The 14,776-nt window shown below is 41.1% G+C and overlaps 1 protein-coding gene across 1 annotated transcript in view; it reads left to right on the top strand.

Moving 5' to 3' along the window:
* The first annotated feature begins 2,370 nt into the window (after window positions 1–2,370).
* LOC147684576 (metalloproteinase inhibitor 4-like) overlaps window positions 2,371–14,776 on the top strand; it is an 86,807-nt gene continuing 74,401 nt past the window's right edge. Inside the window, exon 1 of the mRNA XM_086942367.1 lies at window positions 2,371–2,482. The gene's annotated coding sequence lies outside the window, so the exon portion shown is untranslated. The remainder of the gene's footprint in view (window positions 2,483–14,776) is intronic.

Below are 14,776 nucleotides of genomic sequence, written 5' to 3'. Positions count from 1 at the left end.
TTTTCGCTTTAATAGAGAGTCTGTGGGGAAAAGTTATAGCGAAAGCGTTCTGTCCGTGGGGTGTCAGGTAGTTAGGGGTTGGGCGAGGGTAGGCAACATTTGCATGGCCGGTTGCATCTTAGCTCAGATGAAAGAGGAGTTATTCCTCTAGTGTGTAGGGGGTGAGTGCCATGCCAAGGGGGAAGGGCTGCTTGACGGGGTGGAAGGTGGGGTAGTTAGAGGGGAAGTCTCTCTAGGGGATGTTGTTCCAAGGGTGATGTTAACCCAAGCTCCCTCTTTGGGGTGCACAGTGTGTTGAGGGGCCCCACTAACCTGGTGTTGCTGGGTCGGGGTGATCCTGCTCTCTGTGGGTATTCCCGGTGCTAATTTATTACTTAAAATTAAAATATGGTAATTGTGTAAATAATTTGTGATATACGTTGTGGGGTTTATAGTGGTAAAGGATGAGAAGTACATTCTTTTAAGTTAATTAATAAGTTGTTAATTGATATGAATTTATTAATGTAAAATTAGTTATGGAAATTCTGTAATGATTTTTAGGTGTGGGTTATGGTGTTTATTGGGGTAGAGGGTGGAATGTAATTTATGTTAAATTAATTAATAATTAGTTGATTACTAATATTAATTTATCAATTGATAAATATTTATGGTAAGTGTTTATTGGTATTTTGTGTGTGTTTTGGTTTTAAATGGGTATTATTTGGGGAGTAAATTAATTTTGTTTTGTTTTTTTAATTAATAATATTTGTTTAATTGATAATTATGCTAATTATGTTAATTATGGAGCTACATTTAAAAAAAAAATGTGGGTTGCGAATTCTGTGGTGTTATAGGTTAGGAAATACAACATATTACATTCATGTAATAACTAATGTTTTTATTTATTAAAAAAATTCTAATAAAAAATAGTTTTTAGTTCTTGAATTATTTTTGAAATTTTTTAAATAAACCTAGGTATTTGTTAGGTCGTTTCAACATTCTAATCTGTTTCTATCTTTTGTAAACTTTTACGTATGTTTTATTTTTAAAAATCTTTTATGTTGTTGGTAATTTGTTTGTTTTTGATTTTGAAATGACTCCAGTGGAAATATAAATTTTTTCCCGTCCGCTATTCAACACTTCCCTACTGTTGCACTCACTGAAGTGGGAATAGAAATGTTTACCCCTCTGCTATACACCACTTTCCCTACTGTTGAACCAACTGGAGTGGGAATAGTAATTAAAACCCATCCACCATCTAGCACTTTCCCTACAGTTGCACCCACTGGAGTGGAAATAGTAATTTATCCCTCTCCGCTATACAACACTTTCCCTACTGTTGCACCCACTGAAGTGGGAGTAGTATATTTTACCCATCCGCTATCCAACACTTTCCCTACTGGTGCACCCACCTGAGTGGGAATAGTAATTTTTACCTCATGGCTATCCAACACTTTCCCTACTGTTACACTCAGTGGAGAGGGAATAGTAATTTTTATCCCTCCCCTATCCAACACTTTCCTTACTGTTGCACTCACTGGAGTGGGAAAAGTAATGTTTACCTCTCCACTAAAAAAACCTTTCCCTGCTTTTGCACTTATTGGAGTGGGAATATTACGTTTTACCCTTCCACTATCCAACAGTTTCCCTACTGTTGCACTCACCTGGAGAGGGAATATTAATTTTTACCCATCTGCTTTCCAACACTTTCCCTACTGTTGCACTCACTGGACTGGGAATAGTAAGTTTTACCCTTCCACTATCTAACACTTTCCCTACTGTTGCACTCATTTGAGTGGGAATACTGAATTTTCCCCTCTTCTATCCACATTTTCTTTTCTATTGTACTTACTGGAGTGGGAATATTAGGTTTCACTCCTCCGCTATCCAACACTTTCCCTACTGTTGTACTCATTGGAGTGCAAAATTTTATTTGAAAGACTATTATATATTTTAATGTTTTAATTTACAAAAAAAATGTTTTTGGAAATTTGATTTTATGTTATAAGTGTATTGAAATATCATACCAGGAGAATTGAGCAAGTGCAGGTTTATTCCTTAGTCGTTACGCGTTTCGACAGTAAGGTGTGGGTCCATAGTGAGTGGTGTGCTAATGTTTAATTAAATTAATGTTATGATGGCAAATGTAGGTGTGTATGTGAAAGCTTTCATTGGCTGCTGTGTTTGCAGTACAGAAAATACAAGCCTATTTCTCACGGCCTGTCTTGACATGAAATACTTTCATGAGACGTAGGCTCAGTTATGCCAGGATTTGGTTAACTCCAGGCCTCTGCCTCTCCTGTGAGGTGGCTCCTCCCAGTTGAGGTCTCGTGGCCAGCCACACCTTCAGGCTCTCAGAACAAAGGAATCGGTTTCACTTTCTCAGTGAACAACACAGAATTCCTGAGGGCAGATGTTCTCTCTGCAGGCTGTTTCAGAAAAGGAGTCCCTCGAGTGCCAGTGGCCACAGCAATTTGGCACCCCCATCCAGCAGCATTCATTTGTGAGTAGGATCCTTTAGTGGAAGGCCTGTGCTTTTAATGACAAGCCAGTAAAACAAGTACAAAAAGCAGGAGAGCTGATAGTTTTCACTGGGGAAATATAAATCTAAAACAACAAACACATGAGAAAATCACATGCAATGTGTTTGCGAGCTCTTTACATTTATTTTTTATATATGTATTAAAACGACCAGCTCTGTAATTGTAATAATCAAAAATAATATTGGGATTTATTTACAAATAGTTTTTCCCCAAAAGCAATTGGTACTTGCAGAGTAGCAAAAAATAAAAGACTTTTGTTTCATAGAAAGTTGGTAACTGCAGTTGTGAAGTTCCTGTTAGACAGATAACTGTGCAAATGTTTCTGCTTTGGCGCTGACCAAGAGTCTGTAGTGAGGTGTACATTGTGTACCTCTTTTAAGACCCAGGTTTAGTTTGATGCTACTAGAACTGTACCTGGGTTTGTGATGTTTTGTGAAACAGAGGCCCACACAGCTGCTTTCATTGCTGTTCCTGGTTTGAGGGAGGCACTGGCGCTGCAATTTTCCATGTGATCTTTGTTTTGTGTGAAATTGTTTTCTGACAGTTGCTGCCCACCTCGATATTTTTAGAGTGTTGTTCACAATTGCACTCTTTTGTAACTATGTGGTGCTTGTTTTATGTTGCGGAACATTGCACAGTTTCCGCGTGCGCTGTCTCTGGTGGGTAAAGGAAAGGACTGGAGATGCCCCTGGTCTCAGTGAGGGAATCATTCACTCCTGTCAGCGCTGTATCTCTGTTATGCGTATAAAGGCGCTTTGATATTCTAACTTCACGCATCAACATTAGTTGCTGATCTTGAAGCACTTCAACTGAGGCACCTAGGCCATGCCCTGATCCATAGATTGGGTCACACTTTAGAGTCAATTTTCACGAATCTGGGCAATTTAAGAACTGACCCTCCCATCCTGCTGATATAGACTGACCATTTTGCAGTCAATATGCACTGGCCTACTTTCCTGACAGGACATTCAGCCACCTCAAATCAGCCAACCAAATCCCAGAGATAGGCTAAAGTAACTCCTGAGGCATTTACCTCAGGCTTGGAACTACCCGGCTTTGGAGAGTAGCATAGTAGCGACCAATTCCCAAGTAGTAGAGGGGATCGAGTGTGCACTAGATCAGATCACGCCATAACCAAAGATGCGATTAAAAGATTGAAACCGCCAGCCAAATTGTCCTTATAACAAAGCCCAGTATCGCCCAGCTGTGAAAAGCTATCACAAGCAAATTAAAATAATGCAACTAAATTGTTATATAGAGCCTTCCTGCTGCTCAGCCCATCCTCCAACTGACACCCTCACTCATTCAACATTCCACAGCCACCTCTCACACCAAGATTCCACACCACAGTCACACTGGGTGAGCAGCAGGTATAACACATCTCCTTTCTTATAACAATGACAAGGAAGGCCTAGACAGAACAACATAAAAAATAGTGAATGCAAAGGATGACAATAAACTATTACATGCAACACGATCACATCAGAACAAATGCAAGCAAATAACCACTGTAGCAAAGCGCTGATGCAAAAGATAAAAAATGGAAACATTTCATGCATGTGTACAAGAATTGATAAAATAATACAAGGAAAGAAAAACAAAAATATAATAAAAGGAATATACACACACCATCTCCCTTTTTAACCATACCAAGAAAATGCACACACTACCACACAACAGAACACAAACCAAACCCAGATACCAAAAATAAGCTCACTGGCCAAGCCAACAAGAAAGTGGTACGAAGGGTACTGACTGCGAGGCGTTGTAGGGAACCAAGCAAATAAGAGCAATTAAACATATTTTTTTTGAAAATGTGGAAAATCATTCCACACCAAACAAATGGCATTATCGCTGCCCTTCACACTTACCCGTAGTAAGGGTGGTATGTGTGGAACATGACCACACCAAACATATATCATGAAAGTTGCCCTACACCCAAACCCAAAGTTAGGGTGGTAAGTGTGGAAATATGTTCCACACGGAACATCTAAAAGTGCACCACTCTACACCAATCAAGTAGTAAGAGAAAGCAGTAATCACTAGCAAAAAAACACTCACTCTACAAACAAAATCTGGCTTCCTTTAATCCCTTCACTTAAACCCCAAGTAAGGGCTGTAAGTGAGGAACAAGGCTCGACACCAAACATTAAAAAAAACTCTTCAAGCAAACATCAGGGGGCTAACACAACCCTTAGCACAAAACAAAGTGAGGGAGAAACAAGACCTAATTTGGCTTCAACCCTGCCCTGAATTACCTCTCCATAATGTACAACATGGCTCTCTCCCAACGCAAACATTTACATGCCAGGGAAGAAAGTGTAATGCACACAAATATTACAAGCTCTGGAACAAGAAAATGAAGTAAGTACCATCACATAGGATTTGAATAGAACAGACTGTCCAACATCTCCAAAATTGCTAGAGTGGAAGAACCAACAGCACAAAAGAACAACAGCAGCAGTAACCACATAAGGGGAATGAGTAAAACTATGAATTGAAAGAAACCGGAAATTAAAAGAAAGCATTTACAACAGTGTCACAACAAAAATGCGAACACATGCCGGCAACAGAAAATTACACAATTTATTTTATTTTATTTATTTGAAAAGTTTTATATAGCGCTGGCTAGAGCAAACTACATGAGGATCAAGGAGTTACAAGTTACATCTGTTACAAGAGCATAAACAAACATAAAAAAGAAATGTTACGGTAATTCGTCTGAAGGAGGGGGAGGAAGGAGACATAACAGGGAGACGGGGAGAAACTGTGCCCAATGTCTGGCTGGGTGGGTGACGGTCAAGGGGGTGAACCCGGACCAAAACGCTTGGACTCCGCTGTCAGGATAATGATTAGGTTTAATCTGAGAATGTTGAAATCAAACGAGAGAGTTGGAGAGATGAGGAACCGCATTCCCATCAAAAACCCAGGTGTGGATGGGGTTATTGTTTCGGTGATTATCAATGCGCAATCCGCAGGAAGTTCGATGTCCGGGAGAGGCAGCCGCCAGGGAACTGGAGAAAACTGCGGGCAGAACGAAGTCAATGAGCGGGCACCATTTTAACCCTTTCGATGCTCATGACGAGCTCAGCTCGTCATGAGGCACAGTTGAGCTGTGCTGATGACGAGCTGAGCTCGTCATGAACAATAGGATACATCAAATATCAGCACAGGAGGGTAAAATGCACAGCAGCCAAGGTGTTAAAGTCAGGCGTTGTCCTTGCCGGATCTTACAGTGGGCACCACGACCTCGAAATGCCCCAGAATAGAGCATCTTTGTAAGGAGGGATCAGATGGAATGCCCCAATAGTTCAGTTTGGGAGTGACCCGGAACCTCATGCTGCTCATGAGTGAAGAAATATTCTTACAATACACACTTCTGCTCTGTAAGAGTAAAATATTAGGTAAAACTCAAATGTCAATTGAAGTAGAAGGTACAGCACAGGAACACATTTCCGCCGGTGAGCAATTACTCACCCAAATGAAAACAGTGCAAACACTCAGTTCTGTGCCTCTGTGTGAAAGTGAAAGCTGCACACAGTCACGTCAAAATAAAGGAAAACCAGGACTCCGTCTGGCTAAAATGACATGCGTAGTTAAGAAGAGATCAAGTACTCCGGAACGTCACTTAACACACCAAACTCATAAATAATGATGCGTGACGGTATAGTCAGTCTTCAGTATGGCGCACACTGTATAACAATGCTCCTAATGTTACAACAGGAAACCCAGGTGGGATACTTCCTCAGCTTTAAGTGTGATAATTTACACTCAAACGTGATGGGAACACAGACAAGAGGCTTTCATGACAAAGGATGTCAGGAGAAGATGGCGGCACGCAGAACGAAGTAGAGCCGGGTGGCTTGAGGCATGTAAATGCTGCACAACGAAGGACACAACGTAGGAGCAGCTCAAGACTCAGGGAGCTGCCGAAACCCAGGCTCGTGCTGAACACATCACTCCAGAGAAGGCAGTTGGAGACCGATTACCAGGTAAGGGAGTGCGCATACCCTCAATAGGGAATTCAATGCAGGCTCAAGTGGCAGGACACGCAGCAAGTGACAGTTCAACAAACTCCTCAATACCGTTACATGTGGACTTCAAGGATGTAACGGATAAAAAAAACTGCAGAAATACTTCCTTAGATTTCCTCAGCTCTGATGGAAAAACTTCATCTGTACAACAGAAACTGCCAGTGCACATATCATGACACAGCAGCCCATGTACTCACGTACTTTACTCACATACTACTGGCAAAGACAGGTCCAAAGATGCTGACATACAGTCCTAAAGTTACTAAGCCACCATTTGGGAATAGTAGTTGTTGTCATCTTCTGCTGACTTAGGAAATTAATACATAATAGAGATGGTCTTGTACAACTCATAGTAGGTTGAAGTCCATAAGAGTACACTTAGAGTAGGCATGCCCAGGCTGGTAGGCTGTCTGCAGGTCCAAACCAATAAATCCATGAAGAAGCACAGCGGGATCTGGCACGCCCAGGATGGGGCCGACCGGTCTCTTTGTCACTGTTGGGGCTCAGGGCTGCCAGAAAGATGTGTCATATGTTGTGCTTAAATTCTAAAGGAAGTTCTACATCAAGGAGTTACTTGACTCTTCACTCTTCAGTCTCAGGTTGCATATGGTCCTTTCACACAAGTTCTTTTAATAAGTTTCAAAATATCCTTACATTTTTTCCTTCTTTCAGTGGATTCCTCAGCTTTGTTTCATGTAAATTCAGTTGATTTAAATGTCCTCTTTCAGTCCACTTGCACATGTAGATCTTTTCAAAATCATCGCCAAAATATGTAGTAGAATGAAGCAGATCCAGTTCCATGCTGTTCGGGTAAGTAGGTTTATTAGGTAAGATGGTAAGAAGACACCCTCACTCATCCAACATTCCACAGTCACCTCTCACACCAAGATTCCACACCACAGTCACACTGGCTGAGCAGCAGGTCCCTCTTGCACTTTTCTCTATAGTTAGATCCCTCTCGTCCCTTGGGCGTGCCTCAGCAGTGATTCCTCACTCTGAAGACAGGTGCCACATCTGAGCTCAGTTTTATTTTGATAAAGTAGAAAACATTTATTTCACATTCCCCGAGGCTGCCAGAAATATTCCCTTCCTCCAAACTTGGTTCATACCCATTGAGGAGGATAGAGAAGGTCTCTCAGATTTTAAACCCATCACTACTGAAGAAGTATTTCAAATCATGGCATCGGTAAAATCAGGGGCTCCCGCTGACACTGCTACTCCTATGATCCAGGAACGTGGTGTTTCATGCATTGCCCCAGTGTTGTGGAACTTGTTTAACTGCTCGTTCACTAGAGGCCAGGTTCCTCATGCATGGAAATATGCTAGTGCCCCTACTTAAAAAAAACATTGCTTGACGCAACCAAGTCGATGAACAAAGGTCCATCTTGCTGCTCCCATTTACCGCTAAGGTAGTAGAAAAATATGTATACCAGCAACTCTCCCTGTTCATCAAAGCAAACAATATCCTGCATGCGACTCAATCTCAGGATCTTTTCCTCAGCACAGTACAGAATCATCTCTTCTGTTTGCTTCTGAAACTATACGCCAAGCCAGGGACAGAGGGGACACAATTGCGTTGCTCCTACGAGTCTTCAGTGCAGCATTTGATACTGTGTCCCACAGCCTCTTATTAAAATGGCTGAAAAACTATGGGATTGATGACAAGGCGCTGCAATGGCTGGAGTCTTTTTGTCAGAGCCACACCTTTCAGGTGGCACTGAAACCATTATCTCGAAAACCCTCCAACTCCAGCAGGGAGTGCCTCATGGTTTCAGGGTTCTTTCCTGAGCCAGACACTTTTTAATCTATTTATATGTCCTCTACAAGACACTGTTGAGAGTTGTGGTCTCTCCAATGTGTTGTACTCTAATAATATGCAGTTAATAGTCATCCCGTCCCAAAACTCAGTTGACCTGACCTGGCAGTACAATTCCGGTCATGTTCAAATGAGGTAGCAGATTGGATGAATCTCTCCTGCCTCAGATTGAATACAGGTAAACCCTTGGTTCTGGTCCTAGGTAAACAACCATCTACTTGTTCCACAGCATGGTGGCCGGACACCTTGGGACCGCTTCCTATGCTTAAGCATAAAGTGAAGAATCTAGGCATTTAGTTGATTCTAAAATGTGATTTGAAAGCCAAATTACAAGCTTAGTAGGACAGTGCTTTGGTACCTTAAAATCCCAGATAAACATTCGACCTTATCTGCCAGAAGCAGCCAAGAAAACTGTGGTCCATTCTCTTAACATGTCTAGACTGAACTACTATAATGTTCTATATCTTGGAGTTTCTCAGGCACACATAATGCAATTCCAGAGGGTACCGAATATGATAGCATGTTTGCTGCTGAACTTAACTAGACACTCCCTCTCAACTCCTGCCTTAGCCAAATTGCATTGGCTCCGGTTGAAGGAACAAGGGGGCATATCACCAACAACCAGCGATAATTATCGTTAAGCGCTCTTAGCGTTAGGATAAGTATTGTCGGCTATCGCTTGTTTTTATTGCAGAGATAGCGCGCTATCAGCAACGCTTATCTCCAGAGCGATTAAATCAACCGAGCTACCTGCCAAATGTGCAATCATCACTGGGATTCGAGCTATAATCGCACAACGTTTGGCGCTACATTGGTGATAGGACAGGGCATACTTTGCCATGATATCCACCTTCCATTGGATATCATGGCTAAGTCAGATGAAAAGCAGGCGTAAGGAAAGTAGCGATAACCGAGGTTAGTGGTACTTTTCTTATTGCTCTGCAGGATAGCCTGAGGCTTGATAATGGCTTTTAGCGATATTTCTCCCGTTATTCTGGGGAGGCCGCCCACTTTGCATCTCATTAGAGATGCAAAGCGAGGCGTTAAGGGAAAGGACGCTGAGGCAAGTATTCACGCGAAAGCGTGACCTTGCTAATGGGGCAAAACAATTATCTCCGCTTTCCGGCCGAAAACAACCGCTAAAGCACAGATAATTGTCTTGCTGATATTCCCCACATTTCTTTCCAAGCTCTATGTTATTGCCATTGAATTCTTAATGGCAAAGGGTCTGGCTACTTGAAATCTATGATTTTAACCTACTCTCTAAAAAGATCTCTCAGATCAGCCAATGCTCAGTTTGTACTCATTCCTAGGATCAAAAAATCATGCATCGGAGGATGCTCATTCAGCTGTTTAATGGCTACACTGTGGAACTCATTACCTCTTTCACTTAGACAAGAGAAGTTAGAGTTCTCTTTTAAAAAAAAGCTGCAAACCTGGCTTTTTAGATTCATCTAGTCCGGTGTCTAGTGTTTATGCTCTTGGTAGAGGACAGGAAACTCTAGTGCTGGGACAGGCCTATGAACGTAACTATACGCTTTATAAAACGCCTCATTATTTATATTAATATTATTATTATTACTACCTGTACAGTATCTTCTGATTGTGTTATTTATGCTTGTTCTGCTTCTGCCTGTGCTCTAGATTTTCCTTGGAGGAGAACACTGCTCTGGTGCTGCCTTTGCTATTGCAGCCTCATGCAAGTGTAAAAGTGATCACTATGGTCACTCTTCTATTTTCATATCAGCAGCACTCAGTAAGAATTTGGCAGATTTTTCCTCTGTTTGCCTATGATTGCCCATTTAAAGCATGTGGACTATGGTCCTGATTCACAAAAGGCCTCTGCCCTCATGGTGGAGGCCGTGCAGTCATGGGGAAGTGTCTGCACTCGCGACGGAGGCCCCGCAGTTGTGGGGGAGTGTCCGCTCTCAGGGCAGAATCTTCCCAATGAGAATTCTCATTGTGGAGATTCCACACTGAGTGCAGAGACACCCCATGACAGCTGCACTCCACCACAAATGTGGCAGCCCTTTGTGAATGTTGTCTCTAAACAAGAGGAACCAGGAGCTTTTTAACCAGGTCCTGCACACGTACTCCCTAATCGTAAACTTGAATAATAGACTGGTGTGCAGTTCCTAAGTGATGGTGAGAGTTTTCAGGTCTCTTAAGAAGTGCACACCACAGAGGATGTCATGCTTCATCATTGGGCCTGCTCCTCGTCTGGCCGGCGCTGCAATTCCCGACGGGCACCCCCGAAGGGGCTCTTTAGCAGAGATCTTTTTGTTGATGAAAGCCATTGAGTGCATATGGGTGTGTGGACTAGGTAGTACAGTGAGTGATGTTTAAAATAGGTCTAGGGCTGCCCTTTTGTCTAAATTTTATTCCTAGGGTGCATTAGCCTAACTAAAAGTAGAAAGCCCTAGCTCGATACGATGGTCCTAAAGGGCCTGTGTGGTGCATAAGGTCGACATTTTTCTTGCCTAAGGAAGCCCCTAACAGGTGTAGTAGCAATTAATCAGGACCATGAGTAATTAGAGAAATTGTCTTAACTCTAGCACTACAGCAATGCTGGTGCTTGAAATGGTGATATGAAGTAGTAACCAGCTTAGCAATTGAGCACCTGGTCCGATTGACCTAGTGTTCTATGACCCGAAAGAGAGTGATAAAAACAGTTTTAAAAAAAGAAGGCAGAATCCCCACAGAGCTTAGTTTTCAAAGTGAACCCAATGTGCGTCTGGCTGTGGTGAGATGCTTGTTAATGAAGGGTGCGGTGGAAACACCTTATATCATTTGCAATAGAGAAAGGTGTCCCTAATGTGTAGCTCAATTCTGATCCTTGTGATGTGCCTTAGTGCGCTTCCATCTTTAAATATGCTAGGAGAAGCCCGTGTGGTTCAGCGCTATCAGCGTGCAGTGGAGGACATCTGATGTCAGCATGATTAAGTGATCCGCCTTGATCGTAGCGACCAATCCTCTTGTGGTCTGTGTCTCTACACAATCGGTGATTTGCTCCAATTTGTAAATTCATTGAGGAGCCCAACTTGAGTACACAGAGCGAGGGTTGCATAAATAGTGAAAACATTGAGGAGACAAACATGACAAACACAACACAAATAGTGGGTAAAAAGCGACTGATGCAGGCCATATAGGGGCATAGTTTGGTCAGTGAATTTGGGGGAGGAGGTGTGAATTTCAGACTTGCCAACAATTAAAGTTAAAACACATTATACCAAAAGGAGTGTGCATGAGAGTGACTTAAGAAGCAGTAGAAAGGGAGAGGAATGCAGACTAGTAGGGCTACTTAGAAAAAACTCAAGATTTTGAAAAAAACAACTGAGAGGGAGAATGTGTGTGTGTGTTTTGTCACTGTGGATATGTAAAAATATTTGATGAAATCCAACACACACCTCACCATACCCAACTGAAACCACCTGCACCCAACTATTTATCAGAAAATATATTTATTAGGGAGGTTTAATACTCCAAACATCCCCCCTGAATCTACGCCCCTGAGGCCACATCCTGGTTTTTGTTTGCCATCGATCTTCCCATTTGTACCCCTAACCTAGTAGGTATGTCAATATTTGATTTCTTGGTGCAGAAAGGCTCCTCGGTTCTTGGATCCAAGGTTTATTTAATGAGTTGTGTTGCTTGTAGAACACCCTGCACGATCCTTTTTAAAGCTTCACCGTCGTGGCGTTAGAGCACATTGAAAATTTGTGTTGAGGTTTCCATGTTTGCAGGTAACTTTTTTATTACAGAAATCCAGGGTAATCAATAAACCAATACTATAGCTGAGAGGAACAACGGGGGGGGTCCACAAACGCAGTTAACACTACTGAGCGACGATGCAAATTTAACATGCACTTATTAAATCTAAGCACGCAGCTAGAAATACTGTCAGGGTGCAAAAGATAAACATGCTCTAGTTAAATCTAAGCATGCATTTGTGATTACTGAGTGATGGTGAAAAATTAAACATGCTCTTATTAAAATTAAGCAAACAGCTAACATCACTGGGCGAGGGTGAAAATTTAAACATGTTCTTAATAAATCTAAGCACACAGCTATGAATACTGAGTGGCGTTCCAATTTGAAATGCTGAAATTAAATCTAAACATGTAATTACTGGGTGATGGTGCAAATTTAAAATGCTCTAAATAAATCTAGGCACGTAATTAAGATTACTGGGTGATGGTGTGAATTTAGAATGCTATAATAAAATCTAAGCGCGCAAGTAGGATTACTGAGTGAGGGTACAGATGTAAAATGTTCTTATTAAATATAAGCACACTGGTAGGATTACTGAATGAAGGTGCAAATTTAAAGGCGCTAATTAAATCTAAGCACACAGCTAAGGACACTGAGTGACGTAAATTTAAACACGCTCTATTTAAATATATGCACGCAGCTAAGAATGTTGAGTGATGGTGTATATATACACAAGCTCTAATGAAAGTTAAGCAGGCACTTGGAATCCCTGAGTAATGAGGCAAATCTGAAAATGCATTTTGGGCATATGTGGGCACTTTTGGAGACCCCAATTGGTGTAATGCTTGCACTGGTTTAATCTTGGAATACAATGTATAAATTCAGCAGGTAATGAGGGAAGGAGAAGGAACAAAGAAGAGATATTGTTCAGGAGAAATGTCAGTGTGCAGTTAATAGAAATAGCCTGATTTTATTAACTTTCCTGAGACACATGAAGCCGTCTTGTCATCAGTCGCGGAGGTGGAACCGATAGGTAAAGAAGGTTTCTATGGAATTACAGAGAGGACAAGGATGGCTTTGAAGGAAGTAGATGAGCGACCAGAAGTATGAAGAACCTGGAAAGTTTCAGAGCAGAGGAGAGAACAGTGACATGGAGTTGGCGCGAGGTTAGAATATCCGTACACCACTATTGTCTACATTGGCAGAGGCAGATGCGCAAGAGTGACTTCACTTAGTCGATGGCAGGAGTAGCCCAGAGCTCCAGACAAAGCATGGAGGACAGGTATAGAGTTAGTACTGTGGGAAGAATTGTAGATGGTTTTGATGGTAAAAATGTCAAATGTTTCCATGAGGGCTTGATCAGGGAATGATGGCAGAGCTTAGCCGCTGGGATCACTGCAGATGATGATGTATAGTTTGCTTTCTGATGAGGACTTGCACCTGGGACTGTTGGTAGTGTTGAGTGTTTGATTGAGAAAGTAATGGTGGGCTTTATGGAAGAAGTAGTGAAGACGGAATGAACGGTCAAACAAAGGTTGAATGCAACTGATTCAGTCATAAGGATACGTTCTATGTGCAAACACATATTGCAAAAGGGTGGCTTAGCAAACAATATAAATTCAAAAATATTGACTCTCGAAAGATCCACTTTATAGATCATTCATTAAAATAATGTGACCAATTTTATTCCCACATCAGGTGACACTCACTTCCTACAAATTTCAGTACAGGTCTAATTTACTTTTCCAACTACTCCAGTGATGTGTCATTGTCCAAAATATGGATCTGATAATTTGGTGCTTGACATGTATGTCACTCAAGATTGCAAGGAGAGTAAATGTGCTGGGGTCAAGAGGTATTCAAGAGCAAGCTAGATGTGAACAGAGGAAGGTAAACGACGAGAGGCAGATAGAGCCAATGGGGACAAAGAGACAGCCGTGTAATACATAGTGGTCACTACACCATATTGTTGATGTGCAGGGGCGGAGCATAATGCACGTATGCAGAGTTAGTATTTATTTGTATTGCTATTTATTCATAGAATTTTTTTATGATAACCAATTATTGGAGAATGGAGTTAAGCTATCATTAATGGAGAGAATACTACTGTTTTTGGAGGAGAGTCCATGTTTAACAGAGACAATACTATTAGTATGCTTAGATAACTAAAAGAAAGTGTGCAAAATGTCAAAGTCAACAACTACCTATATTGGAATTTTACGTCTTGACTTTGCCCTTTTTTTATTATTTTCTATAGACTTGGCTTTTTTATTCAGCAATATTTTTACATTAATAGTTTCTACTGTCTATGTCTCTCTTTATTTTAATTTTAATATTTATCTTAATTTTCTATATTCTTCTTTCCATTCGTGTTAATTGTTACTATATAAAATGGATTTTTTATCTTTCTGGAACTTTCATTGTCTGCTTTAATTTGTACATTGCTGTATTTTATTATTTTTTATTTTTGTGTTTTTTCTTTAAATTTCAGTTTTTTCTATTTCTGCATCTTCCTTACCTTTCCTTTTAGACGTTCCTTTTTTACAAAATATTATTTTAATCCTTCATACTTGGTTCATTTGATTTGTTTTAATGTTTCTTTTTTATTATTTTCGTCCTTACCCTCACAGACATTTTTATCAGTTCTGTCAACTTCCCTTTCTTCATCACTGCCTCATTAATCTTATCGTTAT

The sequence above is a fragment of the Lissotriton vulgaris genome, chromosome 10 (assembly GCF_964263255.1).
Source record: "Lissotriton vulgaris chromosome 10, aLisVul1.2, whole genome shotgun sequence".
In the NCBI taxonomy this organism is placed as follows: Eukaryota; Metazoa; Chordata; class Amphibia; order Caudata; family Salamandridae; genus Lissotriton; species Lissotriton vulgaris.
This window is presented reverse-complemented; position numbering and strand designations above follow the sequence as displayed.